This window comes from Prosopis cineraria, unplaced genomic scaffold (genome assembly GCF_029017545.1).
Source record: "Prosopis cineraria cultivar Desert tree isolate PC_DT_omini unplaced genomic scaffold, ASM2901754v1 PC10, whole genome shotgun sequence".
NCBI classification, from domain to species: domain Eukaryota; kingdom Viridiplantae; phylum Streptophyta; class Magnoliopsida; order Fabales; family Fabaceae; genus Prosopis; species Prosopis cineraria.
In genome coordinates this window covers 13,551,591-13,570,748 of record NW_026555341.1, presented here as the reverse complement: position 1 = coordinate 13,570,748, position 19,158 = coordinate 13,551,591, and the positions used below count along the sequence as shown (strand labels likewise).

The following is a 19,158-nucleotide window of genomic DNA, read 5'->3' as shown; positions in this document are numbered from 1 at the left end:
TTTTAATCTTATCTATAATATATTAATATTGTTATTAGCCTTATTTAATGACGTCAGCGAAATGACCTATACTCGACTGCTTTAATTTCCATGGGCATCAATATCAATATGACATTACATCTACATGCCAAGTTCCCGACAGAAAAACAGGGAACTTTATGAGGCTCTGTACAAGGAAAAGCGATGCATGAATTGTGTGCGTGCGTGTGTGTGTGTATTATTTAAGAAAACATTTTTGTAGAAAAAATTGAGATTCATGAATTTCTATGAAATTTTTTCTTATATTTTTTATTTTATTATTTTTATAAAAAATAAAATATTGTTTTTTTTCGTGAAAAAAACTTCATAAAATTCACATGTTCTTAAATTTAAAAGATACATTTCCATTATTTAATGCAGTGTGTGTATACTTCTTGGTAAACAAAAACATAGTGTGTGTTTGGTTTTCAGTTTGTCAAAAGTCAGTTTGATGAAAGTTCATTTGATAAAAGTCAGTTTAATGAAAGTCAGTTGTTGTAATAAAATTTATGTTTGGATATATTTTTTCAAAAGTCAGTTTGACAAACTGAAAGTTGTTTGGATTAATAAAAATTTATTCTTTTGAAATGTACTTTTTAATATAAAATGACCAAAAAGAATATTAATTTATGATAACTTATAATTTTATTATATAAATATAATATATTAGCAATGTTTAAAAATGTGAAACAAATTTAAAATAACATAAAATTTAAAATGTTAAACAATAAGAAAAAATTATAAAATTTAATTTTGAAAAAAATTATGTTATGAAATTTAATATATTAGCAATAGTCACTCTTTGCTTGCTCTTGCCGTACATAAGCTCTATCAAAGGCAACAAAAAACCATACAAGGCCACCGTCGCTGGCATTAACATGAACCCCAGCACGTATTGCTTGGTGGACTCGCCTCAGGGGCGATCTCCAGATGAATGGAGAGCCAGCATACCAGCTCCAATAGTGAGCAAGACGATGACATTTATGGAGAAAGGGGTGAACTTTTTCCTGACGAGAAGGAAGGCAAAGGCGGCAGTGAAAGCTAGCTGGGTGGCGATGATCAGAGCAGACATGGAGATGGGGAGGCGAGCTGAGCTACAAGCATAGAGGTAATCGTCGAGGCTAGTGAGAACACTGATGACCAAGGCTGAAAGGAACAAGTGCGCGTCGATGAAGATGAAGGGCTTGGCTTGTCGGGAGAGGTGGCTGCGAATGAAAGAGATGAATAGGGGAAGGAGGCAGACAAGGAATCCGCTGGTTTCGAGCCAGCTGGAGAGCCAAACACGTTTGCCACTGTGGAGGAAGTAGAGGCAACTTATGAGAGGGCCGCCGCTGGTGCCTAGACGCTGGAGATAAGGAGCTCGGGATTTATGACTAGACGGCGGAGGAGAGACGGAGGAGAGAAGGAGGAGCAGCAACAGAGCGACGGACGAGAGACTAGTGAGAACGGGACGGACGAGCGAGCGAGCGAGAGAATACGCAGAATGAAAGAGAGGCCACTGTCGGTGCACGTGAAGAAGGAGAAGATGAGGGCATCATGGTCTTTTGCAATATTAGGTACCAATCATTAATGCTCAATGTTTCTCATCTGCGTTTGAAAAGCTCTCAAAAGTTGCTTTCTATTTTTTCAATTTCATGCTCATTTAAAAGCCCTTTTGAAAAGCACATTTTATCTCAAAAATATATTTCAAACAACATTTCACATTTCAAAAGTTAAAATTCACATTTGGAATGTGAAAAATAAGTTTACCAAACGCACCCATAGTGTGTACTTGTTTATATATACTACAGTATCAGAAAGCCTGGCTAGTCAAGTTAGTGTTAAAATTTTAAGCTTGACTTGTAAAACTAATTTAAGGAACATTAAATCTAGATCACTCATAAATTATAAGACGTGTTCACATTAAATCATTGACGGCACCTCCAATAGTTTTACCTGTAGGAGGACACGTGTGTGTAATAAATTATTTAAATATTTTTCATTAAGTATATCTTCATTTATTTTCATGGTATTAACCAATTAAATAAAATATCTGTTTTTGGAATTTTAAGATTTAAAATAATTAATTTAATTTTTAATTATTTATAAATAATTTTATCTATTAACAATTATAATCAAAAGAAATTATTTTATCACATGTTATTGTTATAAATTAAATAATTATTAAAACAATGTTTCAAAGCAAAGATAAAAAGAACGATCGACAAACATGAGAGGTGGTGTATTTTAATAATATTATATTCCTATTTTGATCTTTTCTATCTTTTACATAGGCCAAGCAATTTTTCTCTCATCAACATCCTTCCTTTCTTTCCTTTCTTTGGATGTCAAACGTCACTTTTTTAACCAAATCTTTCCATTCCTTTCCTTTCATTTTGCTTCCCTTTAAAAAAAAACCAGCCCTTAATATTATTAGGAAAAATAAATCTCTCGTCCTGATAATGTAGCTCAATTATTTGTAATCAGGTTCTGACAATTTAAATGTTTTCCATGAAGTCCTTATAAGTTTATCTGTTAGAGGCATTAGTCCTTGACCTTTAATATTGTTTAATTTTTTTCTGATGTGGCTAACTGTTGTCAGACGTGGCTACCAGGTAGATAAAGCATTTGAACGCTCATTATTTTAAAACTTTTTTCAAGTTTGAGGGTGTCTCACTGGATAACTAGCTTGAGGCCTAGATCTACCAGCTTTAATTTAATTGAAATATTTAGATGTGATCGTGACACAATCCTTTGAGCTGCTATTTGATCCCGCCACCATAGCTTCAAGCTTTAATTTCCTTCGAGCTAAGAAGATTGCATGTAAAGAAGATCTCATGTCTTTATGTGACCAATGGTTTCCTCTTTGTTGGATCCAGATTTAGCAAAGAGATCGAACAACTTTTCTCCCTGTCCCTGAATAATTTTCTCTTTGCCAAGGTCAACTATATTCTTATCATGAGTCTCACATCAAGAAATTTTATAAGATAAGTGGGGTTTATAAATCTTTTGAGACGAGCTTTTTCTTTAAATTTGGTATTTAAAATTAAATCAAGTATCATGAAATGAAGTTGATCTTTTAAAATGAGTTCTCTCATTAAACTTATGCTCATAAGTTTCAAATGAAAGCCAATTTAGGGACATCAAATGTGTTAATTTTTCCACTTTCACTTTTCCAGGCTTAGCTCAATCCTACCAAACGAGCTCCTAATCTTCATAATTTTTGCAAATAATAGGTCATAACAACGCTCTCTTTGTAGCCAAAAGTGCATAATAGTTCTAATAGGAAGACGAGCACGTGAGTTTTATTCAAATAGCAACTAATTATATAGAGTCATTTTGGAAGGCTAATAATGGTTAGGAAATGGCGGGGCTCAATAATGAACAAACGTCTAATAATAAAACCACTGAAGCTTCCAATGATAGTTGCAGTGGAATGCAATAATTATGTAATACACTATTGTGCTGCTGATACATTCCGTTGTCTTTATGTGTGTTTGGATAAGGGAAATAATCTATCTTTTATCCCAAAATTAATTTTTTGAGCCAATTTATCCAAACAATAAAAAAAAAAGTCAAAAATCAATTAGGGGCTAAGATGCATGTTTTTCTATAAGCTCTCTCAATTAGCTTTTTACGAAAAGTTGATCAAAAGTGTTGGAAAAAATTATAAAGAAAGATCCAAGAAAAAATTATAAAAAAGGCACAACATTAAATAAAAAATAAAAGCACACTCTCTTCTCTTAACTTTTTTTCTTAATAAAATTCAAATTTTGTATTCTTAAAAAACTGATGTTTAGTATTTAAGAATTAAATTATATAGTAATTTATATGGTTAAAATTGATTCTGATTAAATTATTCAAGATCTGTTAAAATTAATTTCAAAAAAACAGTATCCAAATAGATTACCTTATAACGTAATCAATTATGATTAAAATTTATCACTTAATCAATTATTTTCATAATCTATTACACCAATTAAAATTCAAACGGCCAATTTGTAATTAATAAGATATATTTAAATTTCAACTAAAGTGTGTGATTAAAATACATTACAGCGCCATTTTTTGCGTGAGTTACTTTTTCACAAATTTTATATTTTGGAGATATATAATTTATAATGTGCATTCATTTTTCAAACTTCATGATTAAAAATATTGCACCAAGAAATTTAAGAGAAATAAACTTTACTGCATACATGTATATCGTATAAAGTGTTAAAAAAAAAAAAGATGTAATACACTTCATTAGCATCCAAATTATGTGTTGAGCAGCGAAGTTTGAAAAATGAGTATTAGGCCTAACCCATTAAAAAGGTCAAACTAAGACCTATCTAAGGTGCGCAGCCCGGTGCCTACCTAGCCCATATGTTGATAAGCTTTTTAAATTGTTAAACATGATTCTGATAATAAAAAGAGCTTTTTTCTGTTATTAAAAAAAAAAAAGGCTTTTGTTTTATATTTACTTTTAAGTACATCCTTTTGTTGAAAACTTGGTTCTTTATTCGATTTTTATTTTTTAATTGACATGCCATTTAGTATTGGTAGAAAAATTAAATAAAATAGTTTGCAGATTTGTAAACACAAGTTATGAGATTAAGGGTTAAATAACAAAAATTGCCATTATCTTTTTTTTCCCATATGCACGGCGTTGGTTGGTGACACCTAGCTCTTGTTAGAGTTCAAACGGACATCCTAGTTTCTTGTGGCGCTTCGACTAGTCGCCGCCTGCCACCGCTATCTTCTGGCGATGCCATGACAAGAGCACAATTCAAATGTCAGATTCGTTCCATGCTGGCGACTCTGTGAAGGACAATCTCATCACCTTCAACCACCAGTCAAAGGCATTTGTGACCGTTATCAATCATTTTAAGAATAATACCCTGATCTGACATCAATGCACATAAAAAGTTATGGTAATATTCATTCATAATGTTATTATGGTTTTAGTCATATAATAGTTGTGTTTTTAAATTTTAAATTAAAGATGTAAATTTATAAAATTAAATTCTTTTAAGGGTTATTACAAACAGATAATATCATAACAAATGAACTCATTCTCATTAATCAAAGAGATGGTGTATAGCCAGAGAAAGGTCCGTAAATGAGAAATAAACTAACAGACGAAACAAACTTACTAACTAGCACAACTAGCTTTTAAGTCACAAACTGTTAAACTGTTGAAAAGGAATTACTCATTAGAAGATTTTACATCATGGAAGGGTCTTGCAATGATAATCTCTCTTTTTTTATTCTAGGGAAAATCATAGTGAAGGACCTTTGGAGCGTTTTATTAAGAAATTATTCTAGGGAAAACCGCAATAAATGGCAAGTCACAAGGCAATTTAGTGAGGGTCCTATTATGTTGCAAAGGAGTAGCCGCTCGAGAATGGTCAGGTGGGAGATGAGAGAGAGGGGAATGACGTTCAGTATGAATAGGGTAGTTATATTAGGAATGCACTATCCTCAAAAAGGGTCATGTTGATTGTGAATTGACTCCTTTCTTTCTATTATCCTCTATGAACTTTCTTTCTATTTTTCCTTTCGGATGCTTTTCTCTATAATTGGTTATTACTGGTGACCTTTTCCTCAGCTAATAAAAGAATTATCTCGAGCTGGTTTATCCTCATCTTGAAGTAATCACTAATTGTTTTCTTGAGTATGTGACAAAGGTGCTTTGATTAAGATAAACCATGGCAAAGAACACTGGATTGAAGGAACTGACAAACCATGCGAAGAGCTTACAAGACAATATGCAAATTCTAAGAGATATTATGGAAAGATGTAAAGTTTAAGGTGATTCTCGAATGAGCATATTAGAAAAAGCATTTGAGGACTTAGTCAAGGGACCCAATCAAAGAATGGACAACTTGGAGGATGCCATTGTAGCATTGATTAGAGCATCAGGTTTAGATTCCAAGCTGAACAAACAAGAGATGCAGGTGGATGTAGTGGTTCGTATGTTGGAGAATCTAGGCCAAAATTATTGTAGTTTAGGAGGGGGGAACAATTTTAACAACACACCACAGAGGCAGGTAAAAATCAACTTCCCTCATTTTGATGGAACTAACCCACATGGTTAGATATTCCGTGTAGAGTAGTACTTTGCATTTTATCAACTATCCAACCCACAATGCGTCATCTTTGCTTCAGTTCATATGGATAGGGTAGCTGTACCTTGGATTCAGATGATGCTAAAATCTAATCTGATCAATTCTTAGGGTAGTATAATACAGGCTGTTGAAGCATATTTTGGTCATAACCAATTCGAGCTTAAAAATGTTTTGATTACTAACTTTATAAAGTTTTCAAAGTTGTTCTATTTACTCAAAATGAAATTAAGTTGAAAAAGTCATGAACACTTGAATTCTAAACTTTGAAAAGGTAATTGTGTAGAAAATTAGTTTTGACTTTTGGTTGGTCATGTTTCTTCTCATATCTCTCACGGCAAAGAACCATTTTAATGTAACACATATCTCATTTGAAAATAGATTCTAACAAATTTTCAATGATAATTTATTTATTTAAAATGAAGTTCTATTGAGAAAGATATGAGCTTTAGAAGTTGAGTGTTGAGATATTAATTTTGCACAATATTAAGTGTTAACCTTTGTCCACTCTTTTGATCATATCTCAAAATATACAATGAATTTGAGTGTTAAATTTATTTCATTAAAAACTATACTTTAAGAGCTTTCTAAATGTATATAATTTATTAAATTTGAAGTTATATTGAGTGAGTTAGGACATTATGAAATTATATACAGTGAAGCTGCAAAATCACGCATGAGAGCAGTAGTCACGTACGCATGATGTAGTACTAATGCTCAATCTTGCATGAGAGCATCTTGCATTCACATGTGAAATAGCACCTAGAAGCCTATTTCACACTGAATAGTCTCTGTATGCTCAATCACACTTGAAACTACCTATACACACACGAGAAATAACCTCTAGATAGAGTCGGTAATTTTGGTCGAGCCCGACGGGCTAGCCCGAACCTGCCCGAAAAAAGTTAGGACCGGGCTTAGAAAAAATATAACTTTTTTATGTTTGGACCCATTCAGGCTATAACTTTTTTATGTTCGAGCCTAATCGGGCTAGCCCGAATAAGCCGAATAAAATTTAGGCCAAGCTTGATCGGGTTCGAGCTTGGCCCGAATACCCGAATAAAAATATTTTTATTTTTACAAAATATATTATATATGATAAATATTAATTAATTAATTAAGTTTTAGGTTATTTTATACTAAAATACCATATATTTAAGTCCTATACATCATTTAAGTATCAAAAAATATATTTTATATTTTTTATAAAATAAAATAATTAATTTTAAAGTGAAAAAATTAATTAAAAATGATTTTAAAGATATAAATTCGGGTATTCAGGCCGCTCGAAACCTGAAGAAATTTGGGCCAAGTTTAGCTATTCGGTCTTCTCAAGGAGTTGGGCCTGTTCGGGTTCAGGCCTATTTGGGTCGAGCTTTTCGAGTTAAGCCCGAATAAGCTCGGCCCACTTGAATTCCTAGCTCTACTCCAGAGCCTTGCTTCTCATACTATGACTTGCATGGTCCAAATCACGTATGAAGACACCTTGCTCCCTTGCGTGATTTGTCTTCTGGACTTTACAACATGTTTTTTCTTACGTGATTTAGCAGGTCACTCTCAAGATATTGCATCTATACATAAGAAACCTCCAAAACATGCATTTTCTTACAAGATTCAGCACTGGTCACGCACAATAAAATACACCAACGGCTATATTCACTATGTAACATCTCTAAATGATCATTTGATGTCTCTAATACTTATTTCACTCCATGAGCTATAAATTTAACACTTCAAACTAATCTAAATGAGAGATTAACCTTAGAAATCATTTAGCCATGAAATTCATGATCATATTACTCTTATTATATGAAAATCATTATTCTTAAGCTAATATCATCTATATCTTTATTATTTGAGTATTAAAGCTTCATTGTACTCATAATTACTCTTAAAGAGAGTTTCAATTGAGTAACTCACATACTCAACCTTTGTAAAGGTGAGGGAGAGATTTTTTCTGGAATCAAGAGAGGTTGTTCTCTTGGGAAAAGAAGCTCACTGATAAAGTGAGTTGTTGTAAAGGCTCATAAATTCCTAAACTGAACTTGTGAATGTACAGAGGTGACAAGAACCAACTCAAGCTTATATTATAGTGAAGAAATTTCAAGTAGTTGCATGGGGACTGGATGTAGGCTCAAGAGGAGGAGCTAAACTAGGATAAACTATTGTTTGCAATCTTTCTTACCTTAATTTTTTACATTTCCAGCAACCTTAGCTTATATTATGTTTTAGTGTTCAAAATATAATTTGATATATTTACTTGCTCTTACTTGAACTTGCACTTAGAAATTGCTTCTAAACATTTACACACATATTGAGCTTGTGAAAACAACTTTGGCATTCTTACACACATAGTTTAGAACTCAATTTTGCCAAAACCTTCTTTTAAACATAGTTTTGCTAAAAAGTTTTAAAAGAATTAAAATTTCCTCAAACATCCAATTCACCCCCTTCTTAGGTGTTTTTCCATATCTAACACCGGCTATTTTTGAAGCTCTAACGAACTCTACCTTTAAACAACTTATGTGTAAATTTGTATTAATTTTTCTAATGACATTTTAATTTATAATGCTACTTGGTCCTAACATCTTGAGCATGTGGAGTGTGTTTTGAAACAATTGTAAGATCACCAATTATTTATCAAGCGTTCTAAATGCTCTTTCGGCTAAATGCAAGTGGATTATCTCGAGCATATCATATTAGCTCAAGGTGTGTCTAGGACCCCTCAAAGGTGCAAGAAATGCTTCATTGGCTGATTCTGACTACTGTGTCTCAATTAAAAGGCTTTCTTAGACTTATAGGGTACTATAGGTGATTCATACATAAGTATGCTCAAATAGCTACTCTTCTCACAAGGCTTCTACAATAGGAAATATTTATATAGATTGACGATATGACTCAAGTCATTGCTCAACTCAAAATAACTCTTAATGAGATCCCTGTTTTAGCCTTACTAGATTTTACTCATTCATTTATAGTTGAAACATATGAATCAAGTTGTGCAATTATTGTTGTCATTAGTCAAAACAATCACCTAATTATTTTTTTTCTGAACAACTCTCTCCAAGGATGCAATTATAGCCAGCTTATGTTTGAGAATTATATGCAATTACCTAGGCCATTGTCAAGTTCCATCATTATCTGTTTGGCACGATTCTTTAAAATCTTGTGATGGCAGGCACCCTTAAAGCCCAATAACAGCTGGCACGATTCTTTAAAGCCCTGTGATGGCAGCACACTTAAAGCCTAGTAACGACTAGCACAATTCTTTAAAGCCTTGTAATGGAAGGCACCCTCAAAGCACAGTAACGGTTGGTACGATTCTTTAAAGCCCTATAACGGTAGGCACCCTTAAAGTCCAGTAACAGCTGGCACCATCAAAGCCCTATAATGGCTGGCACACTCAAAACCCGGTAATGGCTGGCATGATTCTTTAAAGTTCTGTAACAACAGCCCAATAGCAGTTGGCATAATTCTTTAAAGCCTTATAACGGCAGGCACCCTTAAAGCCCAGTAACGACTGACACGATTCTTTAAAGCCCTGTAACGACAGGTAGCCTCAAAGCCCAATAATGGTTGGCATGATTCTTTAAAACCCTATAATGGCATAAACCCTGAATGCCTAGTAACAGTAGGCACCTTCAAAGCCTAGTAACGGCTGGCACGATTCTTTAAAGCCCTATAATGGCAAGCACCTTTAAAGCCTAGTAATGGTTGGCACCCTCAAAGCTTTGTAATAGCAGGAACTTTTAAAGCCCTGTAATAGCTGGCACGATTTTTTAAAGCCCTATAATGGTGAGCATCCTTAAAGCCTAGTAACGGCTGGCACTATCAAAGCCCTGTAATGGCAGGCACACTCAAAGCCCAGTAACGGCTAGCACGATTCTTTAAAGCCTTGTAACAGGGGGTACCCTCAAAGCCCAGTAACGGCTAGCACGATTCTTTAAAGCCTTGGTAGGAACCCTTAAAGCCCAGTAACTGCTGGCATGATTCTTTAAAGCTCTGTAACAGTAGGCACCCTCTAAGTCCAATAATAGCTAGCACGATTCTTTAAAGCCTTGCAATGGTAGGAACCCTGAATGCCCAGTAACGATAGGCACCCTCAAAGCTTAGTAACGACTGGCACGATTCTTTAAAGCTCTATAATGACAGGCACCCTTAAAGCCCAGTAATGGTTGGCACCCTCAAAGCTCTGTAATAGCAGGTACCCTCAAAGCCCAGTAACAGTTTGCACGATTCTTTAAAACTCTGTAACTGCAGGCACCCTTAAAGCCTAGTAACGGCTGGCATGATTCTTTAAAGCCTTGTAATGGCAAGCACCCTCAAAGCCTAGTAACTATTGACACCTTCAAAGCCCTGTACCGATAGGCACCTTCAAAGTCAAGTAATGGCAAGAATCCTTAAAGCTTAGTAATGGCTGGCACGATTCTTAAAGCTCTGTAATGGCTAGCATCTTTAATGCCTAGTAACCGTTGGCACCCTCAAAGCCCTGTAATAGTAGACACCCTTAAAGTTTAGTAATGGCTGGCATGATTATTTAAAGCCCTATAATGATAGTCACCCTCAATGGCCAGTAACAGTTGGTATGATTCTTTAAAGCTCATTGACGGTAGGCACCCTCAAAGCCCAGTAACGGCTAGCACAATTCTTTAAAACCTTGTAACAGCAGGCACCCTCAAAGCCCAATAATGGCTGGAACAATTCTTTAAAGCCTTGTAACGGCTAGTACCCTCAAAGCCCAGTAATCACTGTCACCCTTAAAGCCCTGTAACAGTAGGCACCCTTAAAGCCCAATAATGGCTAGTATGATTTTTTAAAGCCCTATACGACAAGCACTCTCAATTGCCAGTAACGACTGGCATGATTCTTTAAAGCCCATTGACGATAGGCCCCCTTAAAGCCCAGTAATGGCTGGCATGATTCGTTAAAGCCCTCTAATTCAAGCACCCTTAAAGCCCAATAATAGCTGGATGAATCTTTAAAGCCTTGTGACGGCAGGCACCGTCAAAGCCTAGTAATGGCTAGCATGATTCTTAAAAGCTTTGTGATGGCGGGCACCCCTCAAAGCTCAGTAATGTCTAGCATGATTCTTTAAAGCCTTATGACAGCAAGCACCCTTAAAGCCCAATAACGACTAGCACCTTCAAAGCTCTATAACTCTGACCCCTCTAGTGTTAGCCTAATTGGCTCTGGCCCTTGTAACTTCGGCCCCTCTAGTGCTGGCCTGAATGGCTTTGGCCCTTGTGGCTCTGACCTTTTTGGCACTAGCCCCAGTGACTTTAACCCTTGTGGCTTTGGCCACTTTAATTCTAGCCCCACTAACATTGGCTCTTGTGGCCAAATAGGCCTGCTGTTAAATTAGACTAGCCTTTTATCCTTTGAGGAATGTTATAGTGATCCTCGTTATTGATCTTTTAGTCGAAAGGCACATTAGGAGATTGTCCCTTGAGTCCATTTATTCTTTGAAGGTGTGAGCCAATTGGAGTTTGCTCCTGCAATAGTCCAGACAGCATAGCAGAGATGTTCTTTAGCTCATCCTTCAAAGTTTACAGCAGAGCTATTTGCCTCTTGTTAGATTATATTTCACATTCTGCGTGTGCAGCCACATTTTCTAAGTTGTAAGACTCAAGTTTATTCTTTCCAACAACATATTGATCCTTACGTGTCTTAGTCATTTTATTCACACGGGTCTTATCAGGCGTGCCAAAAATTGTTTGACAAAAATAAAAGGGGGGTGTCATGAGGCATGCTAGAGACGTGGGATTTTAAAACGATGGAAGAACATGACTTTTAATCAAACATGAGTAATTCATGTTCCCTTACCATACATAGTTCACCTGAATGTGAGAATGTGAAATAAAGAAAATTAATGTAGATGCAGGGAAGCAAAGATACATTAATTAAAGAAAGAGGTAGTGGGCTATGCCAGCCATGCAACAGAAAATAAAGACTAAAACTACATGATAAAAGAAAAAATAAAATAAAGTAGTAGATGTAGAGTCTGAGATTGATAATTTGTTGATACTGATGATGGTTCTTGAGAGAGAGCTCCTCTATTTATAGATGATCCTGACTTAATGTCCAAACCCTATGATCGCCGGTTACCTTGAATTTAGGAACCACTTCCTTCATCGTGGTTACTCATCATAAATGGAGTGTGGATGATCTTGACTTAGTGGCTAAGGCTTCATAAATATTGTTTAATTATTTTAAAGCCAATTAAATTGAGTTGAGGGTAGGCTTCCAAAGTTATAATTTGGGTGCAAATACTATCCAAAACTTCAGGTAGGCCAATAGGGTTACCTCATATATTTGAACCTATTCACTTGGTACACTAACTTCCTTTACAATAGTTTTCATTAAAGTTTTGGCTAAAATCATCCTTTAAACAATTTTATAATATCAAAATTTTCCTTTTTATTTTATAAATTCGCATATAAAAATAGCCAAAAATTGCAACTTGGTCTTAAGGCTAGAATCATCATTTTATAGCCTTAATAATATGTTTGTACTCCCAAATAACCCTCTAGTCATTAATAAATCAACTTATAATTTCATATTTATCAAAGACCTAGCCACAGGAGTTCAGAGTTTAACTAAAAAGCCTCAAATTTAATTTCATTAATAAAATAATACTCTAATATATTTATTATACTACCAATAACCTTAACAATCATATTTATTCATCATAAATTTATCTCCTTTCAAACCCTCAATTTTTCATAACCACAAAATTAAAAACACAAGAGAAAAGATGACTAAAAAAAATATTTAAGATACATATAATTTTAGAATACTTGAATTTTGATTCAAAATATCGTGTTAAGAAGTTTTACCTTCTAAATCAACTCCCTGTCTCCTACAAACTCGTATCTCTTTTCGCGCACGGAGAATAAATGAAAAAAAGGGAAGTGAAGGGAAGGGAATGTAAGGGAAAATTGGGGGGGGGGGGGGGGGTGTTGATTTAATTAATTGTGGGTCCCACAATTTTACTCCCCCTTTTCGTTTTTTAATGTGGCTATACACTTTCACACAAACACTGACGAATATAATTCACGCCCGATCCCCTATTTCTTTTTCTTTTTTTATATTTATATCCCCTTTCTTCTTTTCTTTTTTAATAATAATAATAATAATAATTATTGTATATTATTATTTTCTAAAAAAATCATAACTTTAGATTTTAATTTAAATTAAATTCAGTAATAATTTTCTAATTAAAATTATTTATCTCTAAATATACCTTTAAAATTACTTATTTATTCTGAATTAGCTTAATTAATCTTCAGTTATATTTTGGAATATTACACACACAGACTCAAATCTAAGATTTTTTTGATAAATTTGAACGCTTGTTGATAAATTTAAAAGCACTGTCAGGTCATAACAACTTTTATTAGGACTAACACTTATTGATAAATTTAAACACTTTTATATTTTTATTAGTTAATTGTATAAACTTTAAAAGTAATTATATATTTTTTCTAATTCAAAATTAATTTACATAAATTTTTAAAATAGAGTTTCTTTTTTAAAAAATCTAAAATCATATTCTTTTCAAAAAATTACATAAAAATACTAAAAATGAAAATGTAAAAATTAAACGAATATAATGCCATATTCTTTAATTATGTTAGGGTCAAAATAAAACAAATCATTTAGGTTATATTTTCTAAATAATTCTTATACATATATATATATATATATATAATTTTTATAAAAATAATAAAAATATAAACATTTTATTAAATCATTTTTTGTAAAAAATTATTAAATCAAATTTTCTATAAAGTTCAATAGCATTTTTGTTTTGGGTAGATTAATGATTCATTAATTTTAATTTTCAAGGATTAACATATCTAATAAATAAAACTTTATTTAAAATAAAATGAACTATAGGAATCAAATTTAAATTTGAGAAAAATTAAAATAATATACGGATTAATTTTCTCCTATAATTTTGTATACGATTTTTCTCACTCGAGAAAATTTTAACATATACAGAGAGGGAAATTTGAAAACATTCGTTTTGTCCATCGGAGTCCTGTGATTAACACTACTCTTGAACCTATAACCTATAATTAATTAATTGAATCTAATTTCTGAGAAATACTCAGACATCTCGACATGGGGAAAAGTAATGGTAATATTTATTTATAATATTATTATTGTTTTAGTCATATATACTTTTTTTTTAAGTTTTTAAAATGAAGATAGTACGGATTTATAAACTTATATTTTTCATTCTATCTTCAAATGAATATTTGTATACAATAAAAAAAAAAACTGCCAACAACTGCGCACTTGTTTTTATATGAATCCTAAGCAAGATTCTGCACATCCAAAGCCATTTTAGTTTTCATATTAAAATATGCCTAATTGTTCTTAGCCCTTGTATGCTTTAACAAGGAAGAAAACGAAATGGCTAATTAAAATATGCCTAATTGTTCTTAGCCCTTGTAATTAAATGGCAAGAGTCTTAGAATATTCTATGTAACCGTAATTCAATTTAATTGATCAAGATTTGAAGAGATTAAATTAATAATTGAGACAACTTTAAATAATTAAAAGTTTCATATTATATATCCCTAAAACATTTATCAAGTGTTGGAGGTTGGTTGATTTAGGATTTAGCCCACCTCACCTAGCCAGTACCCTGTCCTGGGCAACTCAATTATTAGTATTATGAAAATGAGTACACAACATCGAATTATTGCACTATCTCCAGTTTATCAGTGATATATATGAGCAGTAAATAGCTAGTGTGATTTTTGTTAAGAAATTATTATGTATACACGTGTTGCAATATTGCAGGAAATTATTAAAATAAACTTTGTGATACTATTATTGAATAGTATCAAAATTAATAAAAATTAAATTTTACAGTAAAGCGCAACTACAGTCGTCTTTCTAAGAGTCAATAGAATAACTATTTGAATTATGATTATGAAAAGGTAAATAATGGGAGGTTTTTTATGATAAAATTAAAACTAAATTAGAATTAAATTAATAGAGAAAATTCAATTAAGAAAATTATCAAGAATAAGCAGCACAATCAATCACAATCTAATCACCTAAATTTAATCTTCCTCGTCCACAAAATAAATTAATTTTATTCAACTTTATTATTCTGGTTTTATTATATATTTCTCAAATTATCATTCAAGAATTAAACAAGAAGTTAAGTTATAGATTAATTGAAATCTCACTTAACCCACAACCTAACAATTGTTTTGTAGCCACACCAAAAACAAGCATGAGTAATCACTCTAACCAGGCCAAATTACTCTTAAGTTACTATATCAATCGATTATAGCAAGTAAAACTTTAGATAAATTTTATAATTCAAAAATTATACAGTAAAGCTACTCTAACCAGCAATAGCAATTAAAGAATCAAATTTAGAGATAGAGAGAAGAAGAGTAAATTGAAATAAAGCTTGAATAAAATCTTCCCTAAATATCAAGGACTCTAATTAAAATTTATGATCATAGTTTATGATTGATCATACTAAAAAAAAAATAGCTATCCATAAAATTAAAAATTAAGTAATATGAGATGAAAAATTGACAACCCATTGCTAGAAGAATTGAAGAAAAAGATGAACTACGATCGCTGCTGCTAGAGGAAGTCTCTATTTTTTTTTTTTTTCATTATGCCTCTGTCGTTCACTCCTTTGTATATATAAGGTGATGCGTGCCTCCCTTCTTCAATTCAGCTCTATATCATTTTGTGCGTGCCATCAAAGTCGCCTCGTCATTAAAATAAAAACTAATATTTTAATAAAAAAACTAAACTATTCTAAATAACCCTAATTAAAAACTACCCTAAATAACTCAAAATAAATTTAAACAAAATTTTAAAGATTTAATTCTTAATGTGATCTTCAAGCATGTCTATATTCTTCTTATCCAAAATATACTCTATCAATATCTTTCAAATTGAATCTAAAAAATCTGTACAAATAAAATAAAATTAAATAGCACCTGTACAAAAATATTAAAGATATTATTTATATTTTAAAATTAAATTTTTAGTTAGTTAAAATTCCAAAACTAAATATTGGCTAATAAAATCAAATAATATCTAATTAAACTCAATTAGCCTCAAATAAATATTTAAAAGTCTAAATTAAAAGGATAAAAATATATAAAATTGTTATTTATCAATTCCCCCACACTTAGACTTTTGCACTCCTGGACAAAACTTAAATCTCAAAATTCAAGAAAAGAAATGTGGAAGCAACAAAGAATAAAAAGCAATCATAGCTCTTTAACAGTTTAACACACTAATCAATCTCTCTTATATTTAAGAATAACAAGTATCATGGTAATTTCATTTGGTAAGAATAAATCAAGCAATAGCCTCTCACAAAGATCAAGTGCTTAGCTCTCAATTCTCAAATGTATATAGGTAAGTGTTTCACTCATGTTCCCTTATCAAAACCCCACTACTATAGGCTTGTTTATCATCTAGGTCTCCACTATCTATGTCATATGCAATGCAAGAATCAATAGGACTTTATTTTAGGTTATAATAAGGCTTAGGTAAGGGTATGGTATAAAAATAGAAAAATGAAGGCTAATAAACTTTAAGATAATAAAAAGCATATTTGAAACAAACATATAGAATGAAAGTAATAAAATAAATTGATTTGGGTATTTTTTTTCCTCTTTGTTTTATTTTCATCTCCTCATGCACCTTTTTTTTTTTTTTTTTTTTTCCCTGCCATTTTGGCGCTTTCTTTTCTTTTCCTTTTTTCTTTCTTTACCTTTTGGCTCCCTCTTTGTTTTTTTTCAAAATAACCCAAATCTCCCTTCAAGCATATTCTTTCATTCTAGCAAATATTATGACATACTTTCATTGCCTAAAGTAGGATGAGAAAAATGAAGGGAAAAGATTTCATTGGTTATATTTTCAGCTGGCTAAAATTTTAAAGAAAAGGTCTAGGCTCAAAGGGGCTAACAAGGAATAAATTGTATCATTTTCAGGTGAAAAAGCATAGGTGAACTCTTTCTTCCATGTTGGCAACAATGAGTTATCAAACATCATTCTGCTATTCTCTAGTATAATATCACAAAGGTTGCATCGCGATGCTAAGATCAGCAAACTTGTTTCATAGTCAGGCTGCTCAATGGGAGAGAGATGGAAAGTTTTCTAAAAGAGTTCTAAGCCTGATTGGAGCTCGTGCGTGTAGAGATTGGGGATATCAAAGCCATTATGGTAATTGTAATGATGAAGATAGAGTTTATAATTGGATAAGCCAGAGACATTTTCTCCTATTTTATAACCAAGCAGGGGTGTTGGTCTCATGTAGGATATGGGGTTCAAATAAAAATTCTTCTTCCACAATTGCAGCCTTGAGGACGAGAAACACTACTACAAAAAATAGAATTAACGACGGTAATTAACATCGGTTATATAAAAAATCGATGATAAAAAAAGGCGGTGGCAAGGAAGTAAACAAAGGGAAAACATTATACGTTGGTTATGTAACTAACCAATGTGAAAACCACCTACCACATCAGTTGGTCTATAACCGACGTGGTATGTTTTATAAAAAAAATAAAAAATTTTAAATAACTTTTCATGTCAGTTTTAAGTTCAACCGAAGTGAAACAATACAATTAAAATAAAAAAAATTATCCATGCTTTTTCACGTTGGTTCTACAAAAAACCGACGTGAATAAGTTTTTTAACGTCGGCTTTTATTAGACCCGACGTTAAAAGCTTCATTCAAAGCTGTTATCTGACAGCTTTTCCTTTAGCCTTTCCTTTTTGCGTTTCTGCCTCTTGTAATCATCAGCTTCAACATTTTTTCTCTCTAAAATTCAAACGTTGCGCTCTAGAACCGAAAGATGCTCCAATCCCACCATTTGCCGCAACCGTCCGCCCTCGATCGTCTGTCTGCTGTCCTTCTCATTAGCATCGCTGCTTTCTTCTCCCCCTACCATCTTCTTCCGTGATTTTCTTTGGATACTAGTTGAGATTTTTCCTCTTCTCCATTTTTTCTTCTTCTTTCTTTTTCCCTCTTCCTCATTCATTGTTTCTTGATGTATTTTTGTAACCTCTTTTTCCTTGCAACAATGCAGGTTTAGATTTCTTCTTCGCTCTTCCTATTTCATTGTTGGTGCGTTTGGGGTTTCTTGATCCAAGTAAGTTCATTATTTTTTTAATTTTTCATTTATTTCTAAAATTTATAATAAATTAAATGTAGTTTTACATTTAAATTTGTTATCTTTAATTTGTTGTTGGATAATTTGTTTCTTTATAGTTGTTGCATTATTTCTAAAATTTGTTGTTGTTGCTGCATAAGTAAATGGTTAAGCAAGGTAGAAAAATCATTACATCTCCAATGCTATGATTTTTGCTACCTTAAATTTTCATTTTGATAATTTTTATGGTTGTTAATATTTTGTAATGTCATAATTTTAAGCAAGACTTTGCCCAAAAATTTTTAAAATTTTTATGAATAGAAAATATAAATATGATAATTGTTGAGTATTGAATTTGTTTTGTGATTGTTGAAATTTTGGGATTTTGATTAATATACTTTTATAAAGATAATGAATGAGATTTTGATATTTTTATTTTTATTTCTTTTGAAGGTTTATAAATTGCTTAGAATTACTTAAAATACACTTAAACCATAAGTTGAAATTCGTTATTGTTAAAAATTGTTGAATTATAAATATGACAAATTTTATGTTAATTAATTAGGTAGTTAAATAATGAATTGTATTTGGATGAATGCTAGAAAAACAAGTAAAGAATATGAGAATGGGATGAAATATTTTCTTAAATTTGCTAAAAGAAATGCTCCTAGTAAAAATAAATTATATTTTTGTCCATGCATGAAATGTCTAAATGAAAGTCGACTGGGTATTAATGAAATAAGAGAACATTTGTTATGTGATGGGATAAATTTGAGGTATAAAAAATGGATATGTCATGGTGAAATTGAAGGAATGAGTTCAATGTCTCAAGAGAAAGAAATAGATGCCGATGCTTGGGATGATAGAATAGAGAATATGATTCATTGTTGCACTCG

General features: G+C 32.2%; 1 pseudogene; it reads right to left on the bottom strand.

Moving 5' to 3' along the window:
• Positions 1–781: 781 nt before the first annotated feature.
• Positions 782–18,151, bottom strand: LOC129322428 (purine permease 1-like; annotated as a pseudogene).
• Between the last annotated feature and the right edge of the window lie 1,007 nt (positions 18,152–19,158).